This window comes from Mustela nivalis (genome assembly GCF_964662115.1).
Source record: "Mustela nivalis genome assembly, chromosome: 12".
Classification (NCBI taxonomy): Eukaryota; Metazoa; Chordata; class Mammalia; order Carnivora; family Mustelidae; genus Mustela; species Mustela nivalis.
This window is the reverse complement of record NC_139031.1, coordinates 85,682,899-85,699,352: the sequence shown is the minus strand read 5'-3', so window position 1 is coordinate 85,699,352 and position 16,454 is coordinate 85,682,899. Positions and strand designations below refer to the sequence as shown.

General features: G+C 46.4%; 1 long non-coding RNA gene across 1 annotated transcript; it reads left to right on the top strand.

Annotated features, from left to right (window-relative positions):
- Nucleotides 1–2,444: 2,444 nt before the first annotated feature.
- LOC309844747 lies at nt 2,445–10,876 on the top strand. Its single transcript, XR_014300872.1, has 3 exons — nt 2,445–2,505; nt 8,366–8,522; nt 10,790–10,876. It is a non-coding gene; the product is annotated as an uncharacterized lncRNA (long non-coding RNA).
- The last annotated feature ends 5,578 nt before the right edge of the window (nt 10,877–16,454 follow it).

The following is a 16,454-nucleotide window of genomic DNA, read 5'->3' as shown; positions in this document are numbered from 1 at the left end:
AGGTAATTCGTATTCTCCCAGCCTGTAAACTACCTGAAGGAAGGCGAAAAATCTCCTCTCCTTGCTATATCCAGGGCCTAGAGTCCAAGGCACAACATACATAGAGGACATCAGAACGAGGGATGGGGTAGGAGGGTTCAGAGCACAGTGTCCTGTCTTGACACTGAGACTTGGGGGTAGGGAAACTGACTCAGGGACACAGAAAACAAACAAACAAACAAACAAACACACACACACAGAGTTCTGGACCCCAGCCCAGGCCAGAGGCATCAATCCATGCACCTAGAATGAAGTTTCTCCTGTTTCCCCTCCCTTAGAGCTTTTCCTTAATTTTCTCATTCATCATCAAGGAATTTCATTCAGGTGAGTAATAAAACCCAAGAGAGCAAGGTGAGGTTTTCATTTTCTCTCATCTACCAATGAATTTCAAGGTGGATGCTTGCTGGTGTTGATTCAGTGATTGGGTGGGGGTGGGGAGGTGACAGGGGAGAAGCCTGCGACTTTGGGATTCTTTTGGCCTTTTCCTGGTGGCCCCAAACCAGAGCCAGCATTAGGATGGACATGCGGCCCTCTTGTGCAAAGTACAAAAAGACACACTCCAGAGCAAGTGAAGTCCAACAGGACTCACTCCGCCCCTGGGCGAACAATGTACTAAATGACATCCCCACCAACAAAATATAGATTTTATAGTTGTGTCTACATACAAACAGGAGTCAGGACATCTCAAATGAACCTCTGGAGTTTTTCCACATAGTACTGAAGTCTCAGTTACAGAAAACCTGGGACCGGAATTCCGCAGTAAAAACCAGTAAAAACCACCACCCCATACTGCTGGAAATTAAATAGAGCCCCATCTAGCGGCACCACCCAGGCAGCGCATCCAATGGGCTCAGTTTACTTGCAAGTTAGGTACAGGGTAGAAGGGGCCATTTGTATAGCTAGTGTCCTGGCAGAGGCAAGCGCTGAGCCATTCAGACACAAGTTCAATGCCATGGCAGTTTCAGTGCCTGGGGACATAGACCCTAGGCTGTCGAGGCTCCAGGCTACAAAAATGTTCGCTCTACGTGGCATCCCCTTTAAGCTCCGGTTAGCCTGCTCTCAGAACTAAGAGAAAATTGCTTGCACCTAAACACACTTCCCCAGCCGACAGGAAAAAGTGAGAAGGGGAGTGGTTCTCATCACCAACAGGTGGAGATGAGAGCTAACCTGAGGGAGGGACAGCACACATCAGGTGAACATTTGAATCCGGGTTAATAATTACAATTGACAGCGGGCCCAAGCCCTCAAGGGAGATCTGGGTAAGAACAGGTGCAACAACTACATTTATAAAGTAAGAGTCAAACCCCTGCATTTCCAGCTGCCCGATCATGGTGTACACAATTGGCAAACTTGGAGAAAGGCACACTATTTTCTCTCCGAGATCCACACCAATCCCCAAGAAAGTGTTTTACAGAAGCCCTATTTGGGTCCATTTATGGAAACCAAATGTCCACCCTTTTTGAACTTAGATTTAACCCCACTTTCAAGCTAGTAAGTTCGCCCAGATAGGTCAGAGTCGAGAGATTTTACTACTCACAGCGCAGCCCCCAGCACGAACGTCCGTGTCTGCGCGGGTCCTCCTCACCCCGAGTGTCACGCGAGCAGCCGGACAGCATCACCCAGAAGGTTACCCCGCACCCTGCGTGTATGCACCACAGCGCAGGGACACTGAGCTCGGGGGGTCCCACGGCTTTTATAGCAAGCAAGCCTGGTCTTTGTCTGGGGAAGACAGCAGCTCGTCTCCTGAGGTTACCGGCCGCATCAGCAAGCCTGACGCATGCTTGCCAGCATGGAGCCATGAGGACTCTGCCTTTTTGACACACACGCAGGGCATCTAAAAGCTCTCTCTCCCGACAGGGACCACCTCTGTGGCTAGAAAGCCAAAACTGCCTTGACTTAACGGCTCCAAAGAGCCTTCTGGAATGGAAAAGCCCCGGTTCCCACCAAAGGGGTCGCAGACATAAAAACAAAGACCGAAGAAAGAAAGCGCAAGTGGGCGACCTTGAACTCCGCGAAGCCCAGCATCGGCGAGACCACAGTACTCACGTGCGCACGCCGCCAGCCCTCCATCGGGAAACGCAACACCCCTGCACCGGCTCCCGCTCCGGCTCTGGCTCTACTCACATCTTCCCGGCGAAGCCGTGGGGACGCCTCGCTGCTGCCGCGGCCAGGGTCTCGGGGTGCCCGCCACTTGCCGGGCCTTCTTCGTGCTGCAGCCTGCTCGATAGGACCAGACCCGGCCCTCGTGACCCCAGCTCCGCAGACCCGCGCGGAGCCGGTGGCGGCCGCTTTAATCCCCGCTCCCTGCTCTGAGCGCTGCTGTGGGAGTGGGAGCGGGGGCTCCGCGCTGGCGCGAGGGGGCGGGACCAGGCGGGCGGGGGCGGGGCCTAACCGCTGGCTCCTCCCCGACCCCTTTCTCAGCCCTCCTGCTCAGAGCCCCACGAAGGGCTCGGCTGCTCCCTCACGGTTTGTGATGGTTGTGGGACCTGACGGGGGTGGGGTGGGGCACTTGATTAAGCTGATCAGATTCGGCCACCTCTTCGTATTTCAACACTCAGAATTTCAGAACATCATTACCCCCTCGTTCTGCCTACCTTTTCTCTTCCCCTCTTTTCGCAGCTCCCACTCCTTATCTCCCTTCCCACCTCCAAAGGCCGAAGCCAAAGCGGAAGGCATAAGGGAGTGTCCTTAGAGTTGGCAATTGTTAGGATTAGCAGAAACTAAGCCATTTCGGTTCCTGCCCCATCAGCCGCCTCAAACCTGAAATTTAAAAAAAAAAAAAATCCTCTTAAAAAATCCAAACATCTTGACACAGATTCCAATGCCTCTTTGATGATGGGCAGCATCTTTGCCTCCCTCTAGTCCGGCCTTTGGTGTTAATGGTGCACAGAAGGGCGCACATCCACCGGGGGGCAAGTCCCAGAGGGGCCGATGAGGGGATAGATGCTGCTGACCATACCGTGTAGGACAGTTTCATCCACACCTGCTTCTCTGCCCTTCCATCCCTTGTGGCAGATGGATTAGATTTCTAACAAAGCTAGCGGAGATTAGATAGCCAGAAAAGAAAGCAAGGCCTAACTTGGCCTCCTTAGCACAGAGAACTATTCTCCAAACACTAGCTTAAGTGTAGAGCAGGGATGGCAAACAAGTTTTACCTTTCATTTCCAACACGGAAAAATCAATACTGGCTGCCCAGAGCCTGGGCTGGGTTTCATATTTGTGAAAGGTCAGAGAAGTATTTTAGACTTTGGGGACAGAATGGTCTCTGTGGCAGTTACTCAGCTCTGCCACTGGATTATGAAAGCAGCCATGGACAATACATAAACAAGTGAGTTGTGGCTGTGTTCCAATGAAACTTTATTTATAAAAATGGGTAGCAGGTCTGAGCATGTGTGTAATATAATCCTTTGAGATATGGGGGAAGCCACATTAGAATTTCTCTTATGTTTATCTTATCTGCTTTTATTTTGGACTTGATCTTGCCTACCCCACCATGAATCCATGGAATTTGCAATGAGTCCGTCCATTCATGCTAATCAGAGGTCAGGTTTACAAACCTCTGAAAAAGATTATCACAGAGGATGTGCCTTTGAGTGGCAATATCTGTCATTGACTCTCCCTGCTGGTCTGATCTGAGCTATGTACGTCTCCTAGGAACTCTCCTGGGAGGAGAACAGAAGCCCCTAATTACTTGCAGGCAGGTTTTGGGGAGCTATGGTGAACTTGCCATGCCAGAGGAGACTTAGACTCATAATTCTATCTTGAATCTGATCAGCGGCTCAGCTATTGGTCAAAACCCAAAGAAATGGAACACCCCTTCCCTGCACCACGTTGTCTGCACGTGCACGCACGCACACACGCACACACACACACCATTCACAAGAACACCAAACAAATCGTGCTTTCCTGGCCTCTGGTGGTCTACCTCTTCCTTGATTATTCAGGCCTACTATGTATGGGTGGTCAGGTTGTACACTGCACAAGAGTGTTACACCTAGGGAGGCATCATTGACATTGTATGCATGTGAGACTTATTGCAACAATATTCTTGTATATAGTAGCATCATGTTCTAAAAAAATCAGTCCATTACGAGAATTTCTGAGCAATGGATGTAAAGCATTGAGGAATGGGTGCCTTTTTAATTCCAGAAAGGTTAGCCACAGCCACAGCTATATGACACCTGTAAAGAATGAAAAAGAAGTAAAATACACATAATACAACAGATTCACACTCTTCTGGGGCAAAGCTGTCTTATGAGCACTCTTTATAGTTTGGGGAGAATTTTCAGTGACCCAGCATTTGAGCACTGAAGTGTTAGAACAAAGCATTAAGAGTGAGGGCCTGGGGGGCGCCTGGGTGGCTAAGTGGTTTAAGCCGCTGCCTTCGGCTCAGGTCATGATCTCAGGATCCTGGGATCGGGTCCCGCATCGGGCTCTCTGCTCCGCGGGAAGCCTGCTTCCCTCTCTCTCTCTCTCTCTCTGCCTGCCTCTCTGCCTACTTGTGATCTCTGTCTGTCAAATAAATAAATAGATAAAATCTTTAAAAAAAAAAAAAAAAAAGAGTGAGGGCCTGGGGTGCCTGAGTGGCTCAGTGGGTTAAAGTCTCTGCCTTCAGCTCAGGTAATGATCTTAGGTCCTGAGATCGAGCCCCGAATCGGGCTCTGCTTGGTGGGGAGCCTGCTCCACCCCACCCTGCCTGCCTCTCTGCCTACTTGTCTCTGTCAAATAAATAAAATCTTTAAAAAAAAAAAAAGTGAGGGTCTGAAGCTGATGGCCTACCCTCAGATAGTTTAATCTACTCATGATGGAGGTAAAGAGCAAAGGGACAGAAATTATTTCTTTCCCCATCCCACCTGCTTTCCCTTTCACCCAGAGAAGAGGAGCTGAAAGATGAAGTCAAAGCGGAGAGATGTGTTTTGCTGTTAACCCACACAGAAGCTCCTCCTTAAAGAGGAGCCAGCTGTTTGGCTTGTGGCTTCCCAGTATCCATTCCCCTTTCTCCTGGTAATAGCTCCCCACTTTCCCTTTGGGAAATAAGTTCTGCTCCATTGTGCAAAGTCTCTGGAATTACCCAACAGAACATCTTGCCTTCTACTGGCCAAAGGGATGGTCCTATAATTCAAACTAGGCCAGATGTGTGCTCTCGCTCTCTCTCTCTCTCTCTCTCTCCTCCTCTCTATGATGGCTAATTTAATGTGTCTACTGGGCAATGGGATGCCCAGCTATTATCCTGGAATTTTCTGCAAAGGCAATTTTGGATGAGATTAACATTTTAATCATATGTGGTTGGTGCTTGCCCAATCCGTTAAAGGTCTGAATCTAGCAAAAGGACCAACCCTCCCCTGAGTAGGGGAGAATTATCCAGCAAACTGTCTTTGGGCTTCATGTGCAACAGCAGTTCTTCCTGCCTGATGGCCCTTGAAGTGAAACATCAGCTCTTCCTGGGTCTCCAACCCCAACTCCAAAGCCCCTGCACGTTGCACTTGCTAGCCTCCACAATTGTGTGAGCCAATGCTTCGTCATAATTCTTTCTCTCTCCCTCTACCTCTCCCCCACCCCTTTCTGTGTATATTCCAATGGTTCCGTTTTTCTCTGAAAAACTCCACTCTCCCTCTCTTCCTCTGGATTTTGATGCACGGGCATACACATTCAAAAACGTAAGAGTGGCTGGAAAGCATTCATTTCCTTCTGCTCCTTTTCTGAAACTGGTTCTCAGTCTTTCCTAAAAATTATTTGCTCCCCCATATCTTCTTTCAGGCCACAAACTTTTACTGAGAACCTACTAGGTTCAGGGTCTGCTCTGCCAGGGAGGCAGCTATGCACAAGGTAGCCCTGTTCTCATAGAACTTATTTTCTAAAAAGTCCTTTTCTTCTTAAGGAGATTCATTCTTCCCCCCCCCTAAGATTTTATTTATTTGACCAAGACACCAGGAGAGAGGAAACACAGCAGGGGGAGTGGAAGAGGGAGAAGCAGGTTTCCCACCAAGCAGGGAGCCCAATGCCAGGCTCGCTCCCATGACCCTGAGATCATGACCTGAGTGGAAGGCAGATGTTCAACAACTGAGCCACCCAGGCACCCAAGGAGGTTCACTCTTATTAGAGGATTGGTTTCTATTGCTTGCCACCAAGGAATCCTGACTGATACTAACATTCTCCCTACAGAGACTGCTGGGAGTGTCTGACCTAGGCCCCGCCCCTTCTCTAGGTCATCTTGGATAAGCCAGATGCCAGTCCTACAGAAGAAGTCAGGGTTTTGGAGGGGGGGAATGGGGGGGGTAAGCCTGGTGATGGGTATTATGGAGGGCACATATTGCATGGAGCACTGGGTGTGGTGCATAAACAATGAATTTTGGAACACTGAAAAAGAAATTAATTAAAAAAGAAGAAGAAGAAGTCAGAGGGAAAACCCCGAGGCTCTACATAGTTCTCAAAGACCAATTCTCTCTGATTAGCCCAAAGAAAACAACCTGGGACTTCATCTAACCTACTCCCTTTAGGATAATGAAGGACTGAACAGGAACACTTCCATGACAGTGGTTTCTCCACTGGAAACCCTCCATCTAAACCCCTTTTTCTCCTCTGCTGCTTGCAGCTGGAGGAGACCGTTACAATGAGCATTACAATGCTTGCCCCTCATTAGGATTGCTTTCAAGTTCCATCTTCACCGGCAGCCTTGTGAAAGCCCTCCCCCACCAAGACCTGTGGGATTTATTCTGGGGTTAGGCAGGAGACAAGATAAGAGAGGCTGATCGAAGTGGCCAGACAGGACTTTCTCCTCAGGTAGAGCCAGACAGGTCCTAAACATAACTGCAACTGGATTCTGCAGCCAGGAAGCCTGCTGTTTGCATCACTGGGGCAGGGCGGGGCGGGGGGGGGGTGTCTCAGTGATTACGGCTGGGAATTGTCACGGTTTAGCTGAGCGCTCCTGGCAAACCCTAGAGCTGGCTTGCATAATGCAGTGTCTAGAGAACATGATTCCAGTGGAACAGAGCACGTTGGCAGTTAAAAATAGAATTCGGTCATATAACAACTCATACATAAACCGGGAGGCTGGGGGAGGAACGAAATTCAATAACACTCCCAGGGGGTTACTGAACACCTGCCCAGGTCACTCAGAGCCCTCGCTCTCCGGAAATTGCCAGCTCGGCCCTGAAACTGAATGGCAGAAATAAACAACAAAACTGACCCAGTTAAATCAAGAAACACGAGTGCACCTTTAAGCACGCAGGAATTTGGGCAGCCTCTCCAGGCCAGGCCCGCTGGGAGACTGAGTTCCATGCTCTTAAAGAATTGACTTCTGTAGATTCAATCGCAGACATGCTGGGTTTACAGCTCCATGGAAAGCTGAGACCGGGGTAGGTCTGAATGTGTTTTCACTGCATATGCATGTGTTCCACTCTGTCCAGAATGCACTGAATGTGGTCCCTGGCTGCTCCTAAGCAGATGCAGACATCACATGACCCACTGCTTGGGCTTGCAAAGAGCTGAGGTTTAGAAAAGAAAGATGTGGATTTTCCTTACCAGGAAAGACATTAAAACCATAGTATAGTTCTCATTGGAAAGGTCATGCTGGGGAAGGAGTAGAGACCTCCTGCCTGTGAACATAGAAAGCAAAGCCGACTGGACTACTGATATTGTAATATACCGCCAGAAAAAAAGGATGTGTGAGAGCAAAAAGAAAAGGAGGCACCTCCTACCCCAGCCCTGCCCTCACCAGCCCTCCATCTTGACAAATTGCTTCTCCTCTCTCTGTCTCTCTTCCCCTCTTTAAAAGTAACTTATGATGACTGTTTCCCTTCCAAACGCACCAGAAGGGTAGAAAGTTTAATTGGACACTTCTGTTGGTTCTTTTGTTTCTGATTGTGGAATTCTAGAGCAGTAATGTCCTCTGGGGAGCTTATAAAAATTACAGTACCTGGACCACACCCCAGGAGATTTTGGGGTGGTGGGTTTCAAGGCCGGGGTAGATTGACAAAGTCCCCCAACTGATTCAAATGTGAAGCCCGGGCTGAGAACCATGAGCTTCAACAGAGAGAAAAATTGCTCTACTGCTTCCCCGGGGGGGGATAGTGGAAGATGGAAGACACACGAATTCTCTGACCTCCTCCAAATCTTCAAAGGGTTTCTTTTCATGGCGTTGGACAAACTGTCTTGTTCCCAGACCTTCTCTCACCAACATCCTCTATCCTGCCAGTGCCGCTCAGTGAGGAAATGAGCTAAACATCTTGAGAAGGTGGCAGGGGACTTCTGATTGTTTTTAACTGAAGCCAAACCTTAAGTAGCCCTTAAGTATGTTATGGCCTTTATCTCGAAGTTTATCTTTCAGGACTTACTCAGACCTGGAGCATCTGTAAGCAAGCAGGGAGTCTTAAAGTCCTCGGTCTGTGCTGCCATGTTCAGGACCGACTGCTACCTTCAAAGCAAGCTGGCGACACTGCCCTTGTGCCTTACTATGGGCCATTACTAGTACAGGATGCCTGGGGGTAAGCACCCCATTCTGCTATAAAAGGGAATGATTCAAGCCAGAGGATCCACAGTGAGTCCCTTAGGGAGGGACTTGATGCCTCAGTGTGGGTTGGTCAGTCCCGTTTCCCCTGTACCCCTCCATGAGCTCCATGCCCATCCGCCCCCCAACTCCCCACCCGACAAAGTATGTTACTACAGTTTCGCTCCACAGATCTGTTATGTCTCCCACTGGAAGTCCTGGAAGACCCATGGTCCTTTCCTTGTCCTTCTATAGCCTGTAAATTGTTCTCTGCCCTTGAAAGCACCTTGTGTGCTTCTGCTCTGTTGAATCAGATGTTTGGAAGGACGAGGAAGCCTCGAAAAAGCAACCAGAGGAAACCCCAGCAGGGTCATAGTAACGAGCGTCGTTAAGAGCTAGGGAATCAAACAGCTGTTGATTTGAATCCTGTCCCTATCACTTCGTAGCTATGCACCTGGGATAACATACCTAATCTCTCTGAGCCTCAGTTTACTCAAACATAAAAGAAGTTGAGTCATAAAATCTATAGCATGGGCTGGGTATGAGGTTGAAATGAGAAGTACCTGGCATCATGTGACCATCCCAAGTGGCAGTCACTATCGCCACTGTTATTATTAATAAAGTTAGGAGTGCGGAGTGTGGGGGACCACTGGCGTCTCCCGGAATCAATGCGAACTGTGGAGCAGCAGGCCCTGGGAGGAGAAAACCTCAGTTTAGAACCATCCCTTTCTAAGATTTTAGACCAGTCAGAGAATCTCTGCAGCCTTCTGTGTCCCCGGGGGCAAAACTGTGATAATAATGATATAATAATGATGTGGAGTGGTTGGAAGGACTAAATGCAACAATGCATATAAATGTGCTTTGCAAACTACAAAGAACCATATAACATTAGTAATCATGAGTCACACTCAATTCTCAATACTTCCTGGGACTGGTTCTGAAAACTGGTAAAAGCAATAAATGGCTTCTCTAAGATCAGACATGGAACAAAATGGGACTCAACTCTCATGCCTTTAATCCAGCAGCTCAATAAAGTCTGGGCCATTGGGTGAGCCCTATAGAGAATGAGGGATCTGATTAAAAGGGGGCATCCGTACTGGGCTTAATTGCATTCTGGAATGATCCCTTCCTCGAATACAGCAACTGCCTAGTGTTTACTTACTCTATTATCTCCCACTGCCTCAGGAGACATCTCAGCAATTAGTTAAAGTTATTGATTTTCAGAAACAATGACCTTCATAAAAGATGGCCTAATATCACAGGCAAAAAAAAAAAAAAAAAAAAGAGAGAGGGCAGAAAATATCATAGCACATGTTTCTGCCTTTCCAGGAGCATTTTTTTCTTGGCTCTCACTTTTTTTTTTTTTTCTCGGTGCCTAACTTTTAAAAAAATAAATTGGATTTTGGGTGACACTTTCCTGGTATTTTTTCTAGGGGATTTCCAACCCCTGCTGACTTTGCTAACCTACTCAATTTTCCACTGCTACCATAAATAGACATTTCTAATTTGAAAGTTAAAAGCAGGAGCACCTCTGTTGGCAAGAGAGAGGGAATTTAATGTCAAAATATCACTAGCCACCTGTAAGTAGGCCCTGGATGGCTGCTATCAAAGTGGAAGCTCTCTTTGGGTCTTGAGCTACATAATTACAGCCTCTCTTCCTCCTCCGTCCTCCAGCTGTCTTCAGCGCCTCTGCTGACCCAAGCTGCTCCCCATTCACATTAAAGATAGAGATGACTCAGGACACCCTAAAATGCCAGTCCTCTAATACAGTGTTCTTTTAGGAACATTCAAAATGTAGCCAAAGGAAAGAAATTCTAATAGTAGAATTCTAGGCTTTGTTCTTGGGGGCCCAAGAGGTACTATGGGAGCAGGCAGAAGGTTATTTCTCCAGTAATACTTGCAGTCTGTGGTATCAAGTCTTTAGATGACTTCCTAATTCCTTGTCCACTGTCCACTAGAAAGAAGTTGAGGCCAACTGGATCTGTGGACGTTGGGGGAGGGGGAAAAAGAAAATTTGCAAAGAGGGCACAGGAACGCCACTCCTCCTGAATTGTTTACATATTTGTGGAGGACACAGGGATAACTCAAAGGGACAAGAGGCAATCTAGTGACAGGAATGTTCTCTGTCCTCAAAAGGGCTCCTATGGAGGAGTGTCTTAGAGTTGGGAGGGTGTGTAAAATATGCACCACTAATAATAGGGCCCCTTCTGAGAGCTTTCTTCCAATCCCCATATAATTTCATTTTGCCCCCAAATTTGACAACAGATTAAGAGCAAGAAAAGAAAACTTCAAATCCCTTGTTCAGATCTGCAAAATCGAAACCTGCTTATGCAATACTACACTTCACCAGTCAAAACAGCAGTGTGCATTTATTTTAGGACTTGGCAAGAATTCAAGCACAGGAACCTGCGAGGTTAAAACAGGCACTGGCACATAATTGGGTAAGGCAAAGAACCAGGAAATGGATGTTCTGAAAGGATGAAAAAGAAAGAGATCTCGATTAAAAGGACAGCCACCAGCTACCAAGAGGCCTAGTCACCCTTTGAGGGGCTCTAGACGCGTAAAAGAAGGACCACCTCGGCAGGTTGTAAGTCACCAGCGACGCAACATATCCCTGAAATGAATGGAAATCTGCATCTGTAACCTCCCATTCCCAGGCCCAATGTCGGACACACTGGAAAACAGGGCCCTCTGTCCTGCCAGGGCCAGCTCTGCCCCAACCAAAGCAAATATTAGACAAATATTTGAAGAATATCATTGCAAGGGGGGTGGGGAGTTATTTGCCTGCTCGAAGCACCCATCTTTGTTTGGGGTGCCTCTTCACTCCCCATAGCTGCACAAGCCAAGATCACAGGGGAGCGGTACAGGCCAGGACTATCAACATCAGAAAAGGGGTAAACATTGTCTTCTCTCGTTCATCCTCTAACATAGGTGCCTGGGGTCCGTGGGCTGCGCAGGGTCAGGACAAGGGTGAGGTGGGTTGAGGAAAAGAGGATAATGAAGCCAGGGCTGCTCCCCCATTGGGTGCTGTTTCACTTACGCTTCATGGCCTGGAGTGGCACAAAGGGGAATTCCATTTTTTTAAGGCCTTCTGAGGTGCCGAAGACTACTGGTTGCATTATAGACATCATCTCTTTCAAACCCTCACCACCCACGGTGGTAGCTTGGACCATTCACACATTCCCAGTGTGGGGCGAGGGAAATTACGAAATGTACCCCAACTCACACAGGGGTTCAAAGCTGGGTCTGACCTCCCAAGCCCCCCGCTCGTACAGGACACATTTGAGGCTCCTCTTCATTTCCCACGGTGTCCCCTCTAGCCTGGACTGTCAGCTCCCAGCCCTGGCTCTGTGACCTCTACAGCCCAGGAACTTACTCCCCCTGGGGACAGCTTGAGTCCTGCCTGGGAGAGTCAGGATCTTCCCCTTGCTGCTGTGGAGCAGCTAGGCCCATACCTTGATATGGTAGCTTCTCCTACTGCTTCTAGCCTCAGCTAGAAGGTCTCACACAGGCTGTGAGATCTGATTTCCCCAGAAGTGGTGTCCAGGGGTAGTTATCTCTGTGCTGGAAAGACCCAGCCCGACAATTGTCTTTACCCTCCTCCCTTGCAAGGACGACTCCAAGGCACCATCTCTTGAAACATAACCCCTGAAGACCTGCCATGTGGCTGAGCAGACACACCTTCCCACCTACCAGCCCTATGTCTTCAGAGCTCTCTGTGAAGCAAGCTAAGGAAGGCATCCCTAGCGTTATTCCCTGGAACGTTCCCCACCTCACTTCACTTTTCCCTCATCATCATGGCCCAAAGATTGCGCTTTCTAAATCAAGCAAGCCTGGGACCCAGGCTTTCCAGTTTTGTCTTGACTTATTAATTTTGTTGTTTGTAATCATGTGTTTGGTACCCACAATCCCAAACAAAAGCTAGAACCTTGACATAACCTTCATCTAACCACGTGGTCCCCCAGCCCACTCCCCTCATGTATCCACCCAAGAAAACCATCCTCCAGAATTCCTTTGTTTTTTTAAATAGGTAGTTTTATTGCATCTATATATTTCTATAAAGTATATTCTTTTTCTAAGTTATGCTTTTATTTATGTATCTAATCCACTTAAATAACAAACAATTGTTGAACTCTATTTATTCATGTACCGTGCCGGGCCAGGGGGATATAAGGATGAATAACACACAATACCAGCCTTTAGAAAGTTCACGGTCTAGTTGTACTCTTGAAGTGTCATCTTTTTATCCTCTTAGTCACTCAACATATTCCCGCCTCAGTCTACGCTTAATCACACACTGGAACAGATCACTCCATTTCTGTCAATCCAACTCTATTCATGATTCAAGTTTAACTCTTGTATCAATGCTTCCAATGATTTCAGGCAGTATTTGTATGAACTAAGATTTAAGATTATAAAGTATATTCTTATATTAGTTGTTTTCAACTTTATACAAATTATGATATTGTATACTTTTAGGACAACTACTTTCTTCACTTAATGTTTTATTGTTTCATTTCTAGGATTTATCCACACTCTAGTGAATTAGCATAGTTCATTTGTTTTTATTGCTATGTGATAATGTTATGTAACTATATTAGTATAGTTAATGTAGTATAGATAGTATAGATAATGTTATAGTATAGATAATGTTATGTAACTATATTTCACTATAGTATAGATAATGTTATGTAACTATATTTCACCCATCCGCTCTCCTGTTGATGGGCATCTGGGCTGTTCTCAGGTTTTTACACTGCGAAACTATGAACATTCTTGCACATGTCTGCAAATCTGCATGAGTTTCCCTCAGGTACATCCCTCGGAATGAATTGTTGGATCATATCCACACGAATGTTCAACTGTAGGAGAGAGATCCAACTGTTCTCCAAATCAGTTAACCAAACTTGTGCTCTTTCTATCATACTCGGACTGTTCTCTAAAATCCAGTGTTTGTGTTTCCTCTTGTTCTGATAGCTGCCAAAAATGAGAGTTGCTGGGCTTCTCTTCATTAAGTGCAGTACCTTAAGTTTCCTCTGAGTATTTGGGTTTTTAAAGAGGATGCTTGGAGAGGCAACACTTCCATCCAAAGCAATGACTTTCTCAGGCTGAATACTACAGGGCCTCCATCTCTACAGCCCCTTCCAGATTCACTCAAGTTCACTGACATGCTTACTAAGTCCTGGGGCTGTGTAAGACCTTGACCATCCAGGAGTGGGAGACACAGCCTTGCTTTCAAACATTCTAAAGACTGATGTCTGAGAAAGACAAGAAGACTAATTATGATGGGTTTGGATGCTGTCTCAGTCTTGCTTTTTCTTCCTCACTCTTTTTCCCCGAGGTGAGTGGTAAGGCAGGTTAATGGAAGGCAGTGGAGATGGGGATGAGGACAGGGATTGGTGGAGAGGGGAGTGCAGTGCATGGGAAGGCTTGAGAGAGCAGACAGGTATACACTAAACTTGGCTACCCCAAGGCAAATAACTTCAAATAGTCCCACCTCATTATTTGCTATCATCAGTCCCCTTCCACGATAAATGTCTTTGAGAAAATGTCCCCTTCTAACAAGGATAGCTGGTTCTACGGTGAGTCAGAGAGCAGGCTGCCCCATTCCTAGAGACTGGTAGAAACTTGTCCTTCTACTCAGCTTCACCCACACAAAGATCTTACAGAGTGGATATAGTATAGGTTAGGACCTCTCCGCCCTCACTCCCTATCCCGTTTGCCGCTGCTTAGTTTCATCTTCAAGCTGACTCCATGTGTCAGTCAGTTGGACTCTGGTTACCTCAGACCTCCAGAGTTCCTACAGCTTATGATCCTGGAAAAGGGGGTATTTTTCTGGATAGCTGGTAAATAAGCACAGAGACTTCTGGGGAACTACTCTTTCAGGAACTAATCACTGTGACTAGAATGGCTGATTGACTGAGTCTGGACCACATACCCATCCTTGGGCCAAACCACCTGACCAGGAATACTTTGGAATGTGGGTGGGGGACGTGTTCCCCCAGAAAGGATGCTGGGCAGATTTTTTTTAAAAAGGGTGCTTGAAGGCTCAAGAAGGTAGCAGTTTTACTTGATTACTCCAGTTCATATTCCTCTTATTACCTCTTTCACTAGGGAGAGGTAAGGCGTAACTATATTTTACATTCTATCTCGGCATTCTATCGACTGTAGCACAATGATCCTTGTAACAGATAACTTAAGTCCTCTGCTTGACTTCTCCTTGCAGTGGCTTTAGTAATCACATGCATAAAAGAATGTTTAGGACTGCACAGGCAGCCTGGCATAATACAGATTTATAGTCCCCTCTAACAGTTGAGCAAGCGGGGACCTCAAATGGCTCCCCACTTTGCCTTTAAAGTTCAGGAGGAATCCTGTTCCCCACTCTACTCTTGACCGGGGTTTCTGATCTGGAAGCGTCGTGAGTTTACTCTCCTACATGAAGCATTTTCCATCAGTTTTCTCAATACCTTCTTTTCTGGGGCTTTGGATATATTCCTTAAGCCTCTCTCTTCTTATCACTAGCAGCTCCATAACTTAACCACCATTCCCTTTGTTCTTGTCCTTAGGCCAGTCTATTAGAATTCTCAACCCTAGAATTTCTGAAGATGCAGCTGAAGGATGGACACCACGTTAGGGTGGGGAGAGCAGACAGCAGCTAAATCCTAAAGTCGAACCTCACGGACAGCAGTTCATCTCACCTACTTAATGATCATAGCTGGCTCTGGGGAGCCCCTCAGTGCTTAGAATGTTAAGTGTAAAGAATTTCTGAGGGTTCTGAGAGTGCTATAAGATTATCCCTAGAAGTCCTCCATGGGATTTCTTACATGGGACCTAAGTCAATAATAGTTGATGTTGTAAATTATGAAGATTGTAGTCATTGCCAACTTATCTCTGTTGTACCACAGATTTTGCAAGGTACTCAGATTGTAGAGTGGAAGACAAAAAAATACAATAGTGTAGGTTTTGTATTCTTCATTGCACATATCACAACTTGAAAGTACATTTTCCTTAGTTTTTTATGCTTTTGGCCCGCCCTTTTAGAATATAAATTCTCTGAAGACAAAAATATCTGGTTCTCCTCTGTGTGATGAGCACTTAGCAAAGTGCCTGGTCCATATGGGTGATCGATAAATATTGGAAAGAAGTCTCTATTCAGGTCTCTCTTTCTTCTCAAATGGTTTTACTTGAGAATGGTTGGCAACTACTGAAATTAAATGTGTTGAGAAAATCCAGTCTTCCTTAAATTAAGTTGTGCAGGAATCCAAGTTTACTTTAGTTCTGCTTCCCATTTTCCTTTTCTTCGATACTGAACAACTTCTCTAGCATACTTCCCAGGCATTCAGTATCCCTTCTTCAACTTCTTGGCAGCCTGGAACTTTTTCCTTTGGTTAAGCCTGTCTTTCGAAGATGGTGCCCCAGATTTCAAGATTACCCTTTTGTCCCCCCCGCCCCGCAATCCCACTAAAATTCCCAGGTTTCTCACTGCCAGGAGGAAAATTAATCAGATAATTAGATAATTTTCCATTAGAGTGTTCGATTGTAAAGATCATTTAATGCAGTAATTCTCCAGGGTGTTGGTATTTTAAAATGTGAAGCTGTAGGGGTGCCTGGCTGGCTCAGTCAGTGGAGGGTGAGACTCTTGATCTCGGGGTTGTGGGTTCAAGCCCCATGTTGGATGTAGAGATTACTTAAAAATAAAACCTTTTTAAAAAATAAAATAAAATGTGACATTGTTAACATAAGTATTAGGGTGGCATTTCAAGATCCCTGTGACAAGGCAGCATGATGCATATATATTTCTATAGGCAGGTGGTAGGATGATTGGGACTGTCCTCTTCTCAGGGTTTTGCCTTGATTTAAAAAAAAAAAAGTCAAAGTCAATAAATTCTCAGATTTCTTATCATATGGTCATTCTGGGAAATGAAAAAAA